General features: G+C 50.3%; 1 protein-coding gene across 4 annotated transcripts in view; it reads right to left on the bottom strand.

Annotated features, from left to right (window-relative positions):
• The window catches only part of LOC147092946 (histone H3.3A), a 40,411-nt gene that overhangs the window by 13,393 nt on the left and 14,144 nt on the right, over positions 1–12,874 (bottom strand). The window contains exon 1 of one of the 4 annotated variants that reach the window (XM_085976275.1): positions 5,524–5,651. The exons of 1 other annotated variant lie outside the window; for it this stretch is intronic. The gene's annotated coding sequence lies outside the window, so the exon portion shown is untranslated. 2 more of the 4 variants (XM_085976276.1, XM_085976278.1) reach the window with 2 other exon arrangements.

Here is a 12,874-nt window from a genome sequence, read left to right as displayed (position 1 = left end):
GGGAGGAGTCTCACAAAACAGCCTGGACTGGCACCAAAAGATTGTCCACAATGGTGAGCGAGGTACCAGGGGCCACTGGCGCATGAAACCGTACCCCAGCACCTTGGGTTGGTGGAAAGAAAAGATGGTCGTAGAGTGGGAGATCTCTAAATTTGAGAAGCTGGAGTTAGGCAGATGTCAGTGGGGACAGCTCAGTGACTTCACAATGGGAATTCAAAGAGCTCACGGCGAGAACACTGGCAATCTAAGCATTGCCCTCACACGCAACAGACACACAAGATGTTCTTGCCATGGAAGGAGTGCAGCGGAGATTCACCAGGCTGATACCTGGGATGGCAGGAATGACGTATGAGGAGAGATTGGGCTTGTATTCGCTCATGTTGAGAAGAATGAGAGGGGATCTCATTGAAACTTATAAAATTCTGACAGGACTGGACAGACTAGATGCAGGAAGGATGTTCCCAATGGCCAAGGAGTCCAGAACCAGGGGTCACACTCTAAGGATAAGGGGTAAGCCATTTAGGACAGAGATGAGGAGGAATTTCTTCACTCAGAGAGTGGTGAACCTGTGGAATTCTCTACCACAGAAGGCAGTTGAGGCCAATTCATTAAATATATTCAAGAAGGAGTTAGATATATTTCTTAAGGCTAAAGGGATATGGGGAGAAGACAGGGACAGGGTACTGAATTTGGATGATCAGCCATGATCTCATTGAATGGCGGAGCAGGCTCGAGGGGCCGAATGGCCTACTCCTGCTCCTATCTTCTATGTTTCTATAAGATGACTGAATAAGTCCCACGATTCTGTTCTGTCGCTGGCAGAGTTGGCACCCAGGGTCTCTGTCAATGGAGAGCTTGTGGTCTAACTCTGCCAGTGAGTCCTTCAGTCCATGTGGAGTTAGCTGAAGCGAGCCAAGGAAATCACCCTTGCCCTCGGTCGCCATGCACGGGCTCCACGTGTTTAAATAGTTGGTGGTGTGCTCACCATCTGGGCCCGCACATGAACGACCACGTGATGCGAGGTACCAGAATGTGCCCGGTGCCCCCCCGCATTAAACCTCAGCACGGGTCAGGAGCAGGAACTGAAAATAAAGTATACAAAGGGTATCGACGGCCCAGCCTAGTAAACCACCTGCTAACAGGTTGTTGAGCCGCAGTGGCTTAGGAGCAGGTTGCCAGCTTTATCCTCTTAGCCAGCAGATGGCAGGTGGAGACTTACACGGGTGGCTGAGAGGGGAGCAAAGAGAAAATCGTTCTTGAAAAAAAAACAGATCGAAATAGCCGTCCAAAAACAGCCCCAATTGAGCCGGAAAAGGGGACAAACTGGGCTGGGCTGCACCTCCTGGTGAAATACCTGGCCAGTTGGTGGGCTCACAGACGAAGTATATCCACATAGGGGATGTGATTGAGCTGGTTGCAATGGGCCTGCACCCCGGCGAAGGTTGAAATAAAAGTGGGGTTTAAGTAGAGGGAGTGCCCAGAAAATCTCAGAGAATTCAACCAGACAAACAGCTGCGCTGCCTCTCTCTTCACAGAACAGTCATCTTGACAGCCGAGAATGACCACAGTGATGTGCAAGCTCCAATTCAGCGCCAGAATCAGCGATTCCAGGTAAACAAGCGACACAGGGTAACCCGGAGTTGGCCAGGATCTATCCTGATCTCGGCCAGGAGATACCAGGCGGAAAGCCAGCATCGAACCAGATTCTTTCCCCGGGAGACAGGTCACTCCCAAACCTTTGGTTCGTATTGTCCACGCCTAGTTAAGAGTCAACACGTAGATCCGACTGGTCAGGAGCAGCAGGTTCCCTTCCCTGAAGGACACGGGTGACCCAGTTGGGTTTTGGTCACCAGACTGGTGCCACAAATGACCAGATTTATTGAATTCATTTTCACAACTCGCTATGGTGGGATTTCAACTCCCAACTTCTGGGTTGCTAGTCCATCATGGTTTCACCATTACTTGCCAAATTTACTTCCACTCGCATCCGTTGCCTAACTATTGTTCTCTCCAACCCCTCCTTTCTGCACATATAGGGGGCACAATTGCATGTTTACAGCACATTGACAGGTGGGTCGAGGGAGCTTTACTCTGTATCTAACCCGTGCTGTACCTGCCCTGGGAGTGTTTGATGGGACAGTGTAGAGGGAGCTTTACTCTGTATCTAACCCGTGCTGTACCTGCCCTGGGAGTGTTTGATGGGACAGTGTAGAGGGAGCTTTACTCTGTATCTAACCCGTGCTGTACCAGCCCTGGGAGTGTTTGATGAGGACAATGTAGAGGGAGCTTTACTCTGTATCTAACCCGTGCTGTACCTGCCCTGGGAGTGTTTGATGGGGACAGTGTAGAGGGAGATTTACTCTGTATCTAACCCGTGCTGTACCTGCCCTGGGAGTGTTTGAGGGGACAGTGTAGAGGGAGATTTACTCTATATCTAACCCGTGCTGTACCTGCCCTGGGAGTGTTTGATGGGACAGTGTAGAGGGAGATTTACTCTGAATCTAACCCGTGCTGTACCTGCCCTGGGAGTGTTTGATGAGGACAATGTAGAGGGAGCTTTACTCTGTATCTAACCCGTGCTGTACCTGCCCTGGGAGTGTTTGATGGGGACAGTGTAGAGGGAGATTTACTCTGTATCTAACCCGTGCTGTACCTGCCCTGGGAGTGTTTGAGGGGACAGTGTAGAGGGAGATTTACTCTGTATCTAACCCGTGCTGTACCTGCCCTGGGAGTGTTTGATGGGACAGTGTAGAGGGAGCTTTGCTCTGTATCTAACCCATGCTGTACCTGCCCTGGGAGTGTTTGATGGGACAGTGTAGAGGGAGCTTTACTCTGTATCTAACCCGTGCTGTACCTGCCCTGGGAGTGTTTGATGGGACAGTGTAGAGAGCTTTACTCTGTATCTAACCCGTGCTGTACCTGCCCTGGGATTGTTTGATGGGACAATATAGAGGGAGCTTTACTGTGTATCTAACATAGAAACATAAAAGATAGGAGGAGTCAGCCATTCGGCACTTCGAGCCTGCTCCACCATTCAATGAGATCATGGCTGATCACCCAAATTCAGTACCCTGTCCCTGCCTTCTCCCCATATCCCTTTAGCCTCAAGAAATATATCCAACTCTTTCTTGAATATATTTAATGAACTGGCCTCCACCACCCTCTGTGGCAGAGAATTCCACGGGTTCACCACTCTCTGGGTGAAGAAATTCCTCCTCATTTCAGTCCTAAATGGCTTACCCCTTATCCTGAGACTATGACCCCTGGTTCTGGACTCCCCGGCCATCAGAAACATCCTTCCTGCATCTAGTCAGTCCAGACCTGACAGAATTTTATAGGTTTCGATGAGATCCCCTCTCAATTGGCTAAACTCCAGTGAGTATAAGCCCAATCGACACAATCTCTCCTCATACGTCATTCCTGCCATCCCAGGTATCAGCCTGGTGAATCTTCGCTGCACTCCCTCCATGGCAAGAACGTCCTTCCTCAGGTAAGGTGACCAAAACTGCACTATGGTGTAGCTGTCCTGGGAGTGCTTGATACAGACAGTGTGCCACTCTCAGAGCCAACATCATTCAGTCCAGTGAGCATAAAAAGCCACACCTGCCCTTGTGCGGGAGTTACACCAAAAAAAAAAACACAACGATAAACCGAAAAGGAATCTAAATCCCCGTTCACACCTGCCTGATCCAGCTTTAATCTGGTGCACAGGTCACAGTGACATCCAGCTCCTGTAATAACACTCCCCTTCTGTTCTTAAGCGAGGGGCTCACAGCCGCTGTCCAGAGGTGGACTGGACATAACACACACACACACCTGGGCAGCCAACACGGCAATAACGGCGGTTTAAGACAAAACAGCAAGTGTGGAAATATTTCCCGCTTCAAGTTAGACACTCCAGATGTTTAACCACCCCAGCTCCTCCCGCCGTTTATCTATCCAGCTTAATATACATTAGCCCCCCTTGAAATGGGGGAATCTCATGTTCAACTCATCTCACGCGAATCCCGATTTAATCCGAATTGACCACATTCCCTAAAACCATTTGTTTACCTATTTTTTGATTTAGTGATTATTCGTGTTTTAAAAAAAATATATAAAACAGATCTGGCGATAAACGCGGTTTAAAAAAATCAGAAGCGATAATTGAATTGTTTAATAAATGCGAAATTAAAAAAAGTTAGTTGAAACAAGTGATATAAAATAATCCTGGAATTAAAAATAAACAGCATTCGTTCTCTGAAAATCTACAAACATTCAATCCACTCGATCAATTACAGATTATTGAAAAACTACAGGCCTAAAATAACCCCAAAAAGGTCCTGTCTTCCCTCCCTCCCTCCCCTGGACGATCCCGCCAATCTTGGGTAAAAAAAAATTCAGTGTATTTCCCTCCTCCTATCCATCCCTGTTCAATTTCAGCTTAATTGAAATTTACAAATCCGCGCCGTTTGCGCCAACCACGTGGGGCGGAGATAGAATCAGTAACAAAAACACAAGACACACACACACAGAGAGAAATACAAAAAAACAAGAAAATCCTCATCCGAGGAAAATAAATCCACCTCTGGTGCAGGGAGCCAGGATAACACAAGACATTTAAACTTGAGAGAGAGAGAGAGAGAGAGAGAGAGAGCGCGGAAAAAAAACACCCCGCCTCTTAAAGCACGCAAAATAAATGTTAATCCTATTGCATGAATAAAGATTTAGATATTCCGTTCAGAAAAAAACACACAACCCACCGATTCAAGAGTGAAACCGAACCAAAACCTGGGACGGCTTAAGGCGAATCTCCAACCGTTCTCCAACCTGTCTTTTCCCCCTATTTCAAAAACGGAGCCCATGAACAACAAAAAAAAAGCACAACATGGACACCCTGTGGAATAAACCGTTTGTTTTTTTTAAATATTATTTCAAATCGGTTCCAAATTCTCCTTTGCACCCGCGTGCAAACCCAACAGAAGTTATTGAAAAGTGTTAAGAGTCTGTCAAGAGACTAGGAAAAAAAGCGCAAAATCAAAACACACATTCGAGACACAAAATCTTTCCCCTCTCTCCAACGTTTATGGCCGATTGTGTGACACACACACACAAAAGAAGGACAAAATGGTGATCGAATCTAAAAAAAACCCCCGCCAACAGAGCTGAGGAACCGAGGCAATGACACAAAACCCACAGCACAATTTGCTGTTTTAAAATAACAAAAAAAAAACAAGCCATCTCAAGACTCACACAAACAGGAAACAAAGCAGATAAAATGTAGCAGATCAACTGGGCACTAATTAAATACAAAGCAGTGTAACGAATATTTGAGACAATTTAGCCACACACAAAAAAACAACAGGAGCTTTCATGTAACAAGTACACACACACACTAAAAACACTCACTGCTTCCTGCTTGGAGGGACAAATATCAATAGAACGGGTTAAACCCCACAACTGAAGCCCCACACGGTGATCCGGGGGGCAGGCAGGGAGGGAGCGGGTGTGAAGTCGGGGTGAATGGCCCAGGGCTCTGCTCACCTCCTGCTCAATCGCTCAATCGCTCCCGTCACTTTCCCCCTCGCTGGCTGGGCTCGCTCGCTGCTCGCTACACAATGGCAACGTTCGACCGTCTCCCAGCGACCCACTCGCTACCCAATCAGCGCCCTCCCCCCGCGGGAGCTTCCCCCCCGCCAGCCAATGGCGTGCGCCACTAGCTCAACAGCGCCCCGGCTCCATTCATAAAGCTGGCGAGAGCGCGCGGGAAATTCAAACCCCCGCGATGACTTTTATCATTCCTCGTCTCTCTCTCTTTCCCCATCCCCTCGCTCCCACTCCCCCTCCTCTCTCTCTCTCCCTCTTCTCTCCCTCTCTCTCTCTCCCCCCTCCTCTCTCTCTCCTCCCTCCTCTCCAATTCCAATTTCCAATTCAAATGCTTTATTGGCATGAAAGTTTACAGAGAACCATATTGCCAAAGCTTACATAGCAAAAAGGTACAGTTTTCCAACATTCTGTAGGTGTCAATCGATTTGACATTTGTTGGGTACATACAATATTACTTTTAAACAATATTAATTTTAAACAGTCTTTCTACTTCATTTGGTACGTTCAATATTAATTTTAAACATTCTTAATTTTAAACAGTCCTCAGGTTGTGACATGTTGTTACATATTTGGCCCCAAGGTATGGTCTGTCTCCTTCTCCCAGGACTAATCTCAATTTTGACAGGTCATCCAATTCCTTGAAATCTGGGGTTGTTTGGCTTAGCTTGTTGAATAATATATTTCTTGATGTGTTGAATTTTTCGCATTTTAGGAAGAAATGCATTTCTGTTTCAACCTCGCCGGCCAGACATTGATCGCATATTCTATTCTCTCTAGGCTGCCAGGATTTCTTGTATCTGCCTTTTTCAATTTCCAGTTGGTGGTCGCTTAGTCTGTACCTGGTGAGGGTCTGTCTCTGTTTTGTGTCTCTGATGGTCGTGAGGTAGTCTGCCAGTTTATATTCTCTTTTTAGGGCCCGGTAACATTCTAATCTGCTTTGGCTTTCGGTTATTTTGTTCCAATGTTCCAGGTAGGTTTCTTTGCATTGTTTAATGATTTGGTTCACTCGGATTGGTGTTTGGACGGCTGTGTTGGTCTGGGGCTGGTCAGGGTCCGGCTGAGTACTTAGTTTCAGTAGCAGCTGACTCAGGGGACTCTTTTCTGGGTTTAGCTCTTGGGTCTGAAAGGCTTTGAAATGAAGGGTGTCTGGGGAGCTAGATTTGAGGTGATTTAGGAAGTTTAGTGCTCGTTTTTGGATGTTTATTATCAGTGGGTATCTGCCTAGTTCGGCTCTGCATGCATTTGTTGGCGTTTTTCTTTGGGTGCGAAGGATGCTTCGGCAGAATTCTGCATGTAGGGCTTCTATTGTGTGTTTTTCCCATTTAGTGTAGCTTTGGTGATTTAGCGGGCCTCTCTCCCTCCTCTCTCTCTCCCCCCTCCTCTCTCTCTCCCCCTCCTCTCTCTCTCCCCCTCCTCTCTCTCTCTCCCCCTCCTCTCTCCCCCCTCCCCCTCCTCCTCTCTCTCCCCCCTTCTCCCTCTCTCTCCCCCCTTCTCCCTCTCTCTCCCCCTCCTCCCTCTCTCTCCCCTCCTCCCTCTCTCTCCCCCTCCTCCCTCTCTCTCCCCCTCCTCTCTCTCAATTCAATTCAATTCAAATCGCTTTATTGGCATGACAAGGTACATCTTATGTTGCCAAAGCATCGAAAAACATTTATGGTTGAACACATAAACGCAGATCTATCCATACAGTGTATAAACAGATATATCCCTGAGTGTATAAATATACATTTGTATAATTTGTATATACTCTTCTTATATTTAGTGGTTGTCCCTCTGTTTATGGCAAGCTGTAACATAGTGTGCCGCTAAGGTTACACAATTTCTCTGTTCCCCTAGTAGGTATGGGAGTTTTTGGTCGTCATTCAAATTTCTGAATTCAGGGCATATTTTTGTGAATTTTGGGTAGAAATTCTCCCTGATGCCCTGATATTTTCCACAAGCTGTGAGGAAGTGCATCTCTGTCTCCACCACTCCCTGACTGCAGTGAGAGCATATCCTGTCCTCTCTTGGCAGCTGGGTCTGTCTGTGTCTGCCTTTTTCGATGGCCAGGCTATGTTCACTATGTCTGTACATTGTCAAGGTTTTTCTCAGTTTGCTATCCTTTACCATGGTCAGGTATTCAGCCATGTTGTATTGTCTGTTTAGGGCCAAGTAGCAATTGAGTTTGTTTTGGGTTTTTGTTGTTTCTGCCCAGCACGGTGGCATAGTGGTTAGCACTGTTGCCTCACAGCGCCAGGGACCCGGGTTCAAATCCAGCCTCGGGTGACTGTCTGTGTGGAGTTTGCACATTCTCCCCGTGTTTGCGTGGGTTTCCTCCGGGTGCTCCGGTTTCCTCCCACAGTCCAAAGATGTGCGGGTTAGGTTGATTGGCCATGATAAAAATTAGCCCTTAGTGTTAGGGGGGATTAAATACGTGGGGTTACGGGGATAGGGCTTGGGTGGGATGGCTGTCGGTGTAGGGACCGGGTGCTAGGGTTTGGATGATCAGCCATGATCTCGTTGAATGGCGGAGCAGGCTCGAAGGGCCGAATGGCCTGTTTCTATGACAGATATTTTTCCTTTTGCTAGGGTTTGGATGATCAGCCATGATCTCGTTGAATGGCGGAGCAGGCTCGAAGGGCCGAATGGCCTGTTTCTATGACAGATATTTTTCCTTTTGCTTAGTGACAATTGTGTTGATCGAATTCTCTGTGCTACGATGTCACTGTCCTGGGGCTAGTTATTGTTGGTAGTGTTAGTAGTTACTTCACTGAGTCCCAGGACTAGTTGACTGAGGGTATTCTTCTTTATGGTCCTCTCTTGACATTTCAGGGCTTCGTAATGATAGCAGTGGGGGTTGCTCATTTTTAGGTGTTTCCAAAATTTGGTGGCTCTTTTTTGGATAGTAATTATTAATGGATATTGGCCTAGTTCTGCCCTGCATGCATTGTTTACGGTTTTCCTTTGAGTCTGGAGGATACTTTTACAGAATTCTGCATGTAGGATCTCAATTGGGTGTTTGTCCCATTTTGCAAATTCTTGTTGTGTTAGCGGTCCCCACACCTCACTGCCATAGAGTGCAATTGGTTCAATTACTGATTTAAAAATTTTGAGCCAAATGCTAATTGGGATTTCTATTTGGATTGATTTTTTAATGGCATAGAAAGCCCTTCTAGCTTTCTCTTTCAGTTCATTCACAGCCAGATGAAAATTTCCCGTAGAACTGATTTTTAAGCCCAAGTATGTGTAGTTAGTGGTTTGTTCAATTTTAGTTGTTCCTAGTGTGAAATTTATTCTGAGTCCCTGATGTCTGGATCTTTGCTGGAACACAAGGACTTTGGTTTTTTGGGGGTTTATTGTCAGGGCCCAGGTCTGACAGAACGACTCTAGCAGATCCAGTTTCTGCTGTAGTCCCTCCTTAGTTGGTGACAGCAGAACCAGGTCATCTGCATAGAGGAGGAATTTAACCTCCCCCCCCCCCCCCCCCCCCCCCCCCCCCCCCCCCCCCCCCCCTCCCCCCCCCCCCCCCCCCCTCCCCCCCCCCCCCCCCCCCCCCCCCCCCCCCCCCCCCCCCCCCCCCTCATCTCTCTCCCCCTCCTCTCTCTCTCACTCTCTCTCTCTCTCTCTCTCTCTCTCCCCCTCCTCTCTCTCTTTCCCTCCTCCCTCTCTCTCCACTTCCTCCCTCTCTCTCCCCCTCCTCCCTCTCTCTCCCCTTCCTCATCCCTCTCTCTCCCCCTCCTCCTCCCTCTCTCTCCCCCCCTCCTCCTCTCCTCTCTCTCCCCCCTCCTCCCCTCTCTCTTCTCCTCCCCGCTCTCTTCTCCTCCCCTCTCTTCTCCTGCCCTCTCTCTTCTCCTCCCCTCTCTCTTCTCCTCCCCTCTCTCTTCTCCTCCCCGCTCTCTTCTCCTCCCCTCTCTCTTCTCCTGCCCTCTCTCTTCTCCTGCCCTCTCTCTTCTCCTCCCCTTTCTCTTCTCCTGCCCTCTCTCTTCTCCTCCCCTCTCTCTCCTCCTCCCTTTCTCTCTCCTCCTCCCTCTCTCTCTCCTCCCTCTCTTTTTCCTCCTCCCTCTCTCCTCCACCCTCTCTCTCTCTCCTCCTCCCTCTCTCTCTCTCCTACCCTCCCTCTCTCTCTCTCTCTCCTCCTCCCTCTCTCTCTCTCCTACCCTCCCCCTCTCTCTCGTCTCCTCCTCCTCTCACTCTCTCTCCTCCTCCTCTCTCTCCTCCTCCTCTCACTCTCTCTCCTCCCTCTCTCCACCCACTCTCTTACCTTCTCTCTCCTCCCTCTCCTCCTCCTCCTCCCTCTCTCTTCCTCCTCCCTCTCTCTCTCCCCCTCCCTCTCTCTCTCCTCCTCCCTCTCTCACCCTCCCTCTCTCTCTCGCCCTCCCTCTCTCTTCCTCCTCCCTCTCTCTCTCCCCCTCTCTCTCTCCTCCTCCCTCTCTCTCTCGCCCTCCCTCTCTCTCTCGCCCTCCCTCTCTCTCTCTCTCGCCCTCCCTCTCTCTCTCACCCTCCCTCTCTCTCTTGCCCTCCCTCTCTCTCTCCTCCTCCCTCTCTCTCTCCCCCCTCCCTCTCTCTCTCCCCCTCCCTCTCTCTCTCCTCCTCCCTCTCTCTCTCTCTCCTCCTCCCACTCTCTCTCTCCCACTCCCTCTCTCTCTCCCCCTCCCTCTCTCTCTCCTCCTCCCTCTCTCTCCCCCCCTCTCCTCCCTCCCTCTCCTCCCTCTCTCTCCTCCCTCTCCTCCCCCTCTCTCTCCCCCCTCCTACCTCTCTCTCCCCCCTCCTCCCTCTCTCCCCCCTCCTCCCTCTCTCCTCCTCCCTCTTCACTCTCTCTCCCCCTCCTCCCTCTCTCTCCCCCTCCTCGCTCTCTCTCCCCCTCCTCCCTCTCTCTCCCCCCTCTTCCCTCTCTCCCCCCTCTTCCCTCTCTTCCCTCTCTCCCCCCTCTTCCCTCCCTCCCCCCTCTTCCCTCCCTCCCTCCCCCCTCTTCCCTCCCTCCCTCCCTCCCCCCTCTTCCCTCCTTCCCTCCCTCCCCCCTCTTCCCTCTCTACCCCCTCTTCCCTCTCTCCCCCCTCTTCCCTCTCTCCCCCTTCCCTCTCTTCCCTCTCTCCCCCCTCTTCCCCCCTCCCCCTCTTCCCTCTCTCCCCCCCTTCCCTCTCTCTCCCCTCTTCCCTATTTCTCCCCTCTCTCTCCCCTCTTCCCTCTCTCTCCCCTCTTCCCTCTCTCTCCCCTCTTCCCTCTCTCTCCCCCCTCCTCCTCCCTCTCTCTCCCCCCTCCTCCTCCCTCTCTCTCCCCCTCCTCCTCTCCTCTCTCCCCCACCCTCCTCCTCTCCTCTCTTCTCCTCCCCTCTCTCTTCTCCTGCCCTCTCTCTTCTCCTCCCCTCTCTCTTCTCCTGCCCTCTCTCTTCTCCTCCCCTCTCTCTCCTCTTCCCTCTCTCTCTCCTCCTCCCTCTCTCTCTCCCCCTCCCTCTCTCTTCCCCTCCCTCTCTCTCTCCTCCTCCCTCTCTTTCTCCTCCTCCCTCTCTTTCTCCTCCTCCCTCTCTTTCTCCTCCTCCCTCTCTCTCCTCCTCCCTCTCTTCCTCCCTCTCTCTCTCTCCTCCTCCCACTCTCTCTCTCCTCCTCCCACTCTCTCTCTCTCCTCCCTCTTTCTCTCCTCCTCCCTCTCTCTCCCCCCTCCTCCCTCTCTCTCCCCCCTCCTCCCTCTCCCCCCCCTCTTCTCTCTCTCTCTCCTCCCCTCCTCTCTTTCTCTCCTCCCCTCCTCTCTCTCTCTCCTCCCCCTCTCCCTCCCTCCCTCTCTCTCTCCTCCTCCCTCTCTCCTCCCAGTCTCTTTTTTTCACTGAGAGTTGTCGGGATCTGGAATGCTTTACCTGAAAAGTTGTAATCTGATTCCATAAATAATTATAAAGCAGAATTGGACGGGTACTTGAGGGTGAGGAACGTACAGGGTTACGGACAAAAAGCCGGGGTGTGGGACTAAGCACGATTGCTCTTTCAATGAGCCAGGACGGGCCGAATGGCCTCCTTCTGTGTGCTGTAAGATTCTATGAATCTAGGTGATGGGATCAAAGAGATTGCCCTGCTCAACTATAGAGCCAGAACAGCCCCGTACAAAGGCAGAGGAATTCCCGCTGAAGCTGTATTGTGCTCTGATCAAACAACAATAACAACATGCATTTACATAGCGCCTTTCACTAGGCAAGCGGCCAAGGCTTTTCACTGAGGCATAATCAGAAATAAATGGACGCCAAGCCAAAGAAGGGGATATTAGATGCGGTGACCAAAGGCTTGGTCAAAGAGTTGGGTTTTAAGGACCTTAAAGGAGGAGAGGGGGAGGGTGTTTAGGGAGCGACATCCAGGGCGTGGGGCCTAGATGCCGGGAGCACAGCCACTGATGTTGGGGTGAAGGGTGGGGATGCACAAAAGGCCAAAGTCAGAGGAACTCTGAGTTCTGGGGGGGGCGACAATGTAGGGCTGGAGGAGACTAGAAATAAAGAGGGGAATACTCTCCACTTGCCTGGATGCGTGCAGCTGCAACAACACTCAAGAAGCTCGACACCATCCAGGACAAAGCAGCCCGCTTGATCAGCACCTCTTCCACTGGTCTAAACATCCGCTTCCCGCCACCATTGGCATATCGTGGCTGCAGTGCGTGCTAGCTACAGGCTGCACCTCAGCAACTCTCAGTGTCACAATAGTATCAACATGAACTGGAGTGAGAATAGTGTGAGCGTGGACAGGAGAGAGAGAGAGAGAATAGTGTCAGAGGGTGTGGACCGCATGATTGAGCAAGCAACTGACCTCCCTACAGCTCCCCCTTCCACCCACGGAGCCTGTGTGCCATGCCCTTGCAATCTGTCCAGAATCATAGACACATAGAAGATAGGAGCAGGAGTCGGCCATTCGACCCCTCGAGCCTGCTCCGCCATTTAATGAGATCATGGCTGATCATCCAAATTCAGTACCCGGTCCCTGCTTTCTCCCCATATCCCTTGATCCCCTTAGCCTTAAGAAATATATCCAACTCCTTCTTGAATATATTTAATGAATTGGCCTCTACTGCCTTCTGTAGTAGAGAATTCCACATGTTCACCACTCTCTGGGTGAAGAAATTCCTCCTCATCGCTGTCCTAAATGGCTTACCCCTTATCTTTAGACTGTGACCCCTGGCTCTGGACTCCCCCGACCATCGGGAACATCCTTCCTGCATCTAGTCTGTCTAGTCCTGTTAGAATTTTATAAGTTTCAATGAGATCCCCTCTCATTCTTCTAAACTCCAGCAAGTATAAGCCCAATCGACCCAATCTCTCCTCATACGTCATTCCTGCCATCCC

Source organism: Somniosus microcephalus, unplaced genomic scaffold, assembly GCF_052327205.1.
Source record: "Somniosus microcephalus isolate GS21.2 unplaced genomic scaffold, FLI_Smic_1.0 unresolved_chr2, whole genome shotgun sequence".
NCBI lineage: Eukaryota > Metazoa > Chordata > Chondrichthyes > Squaliformes > Somniosidae > Somniosus > Somniosus microcephalus.
Note: the sequence above shows the minus strand (reverse complement) of the source record. Positions and strands in the feature narration are given on the sequence as shown.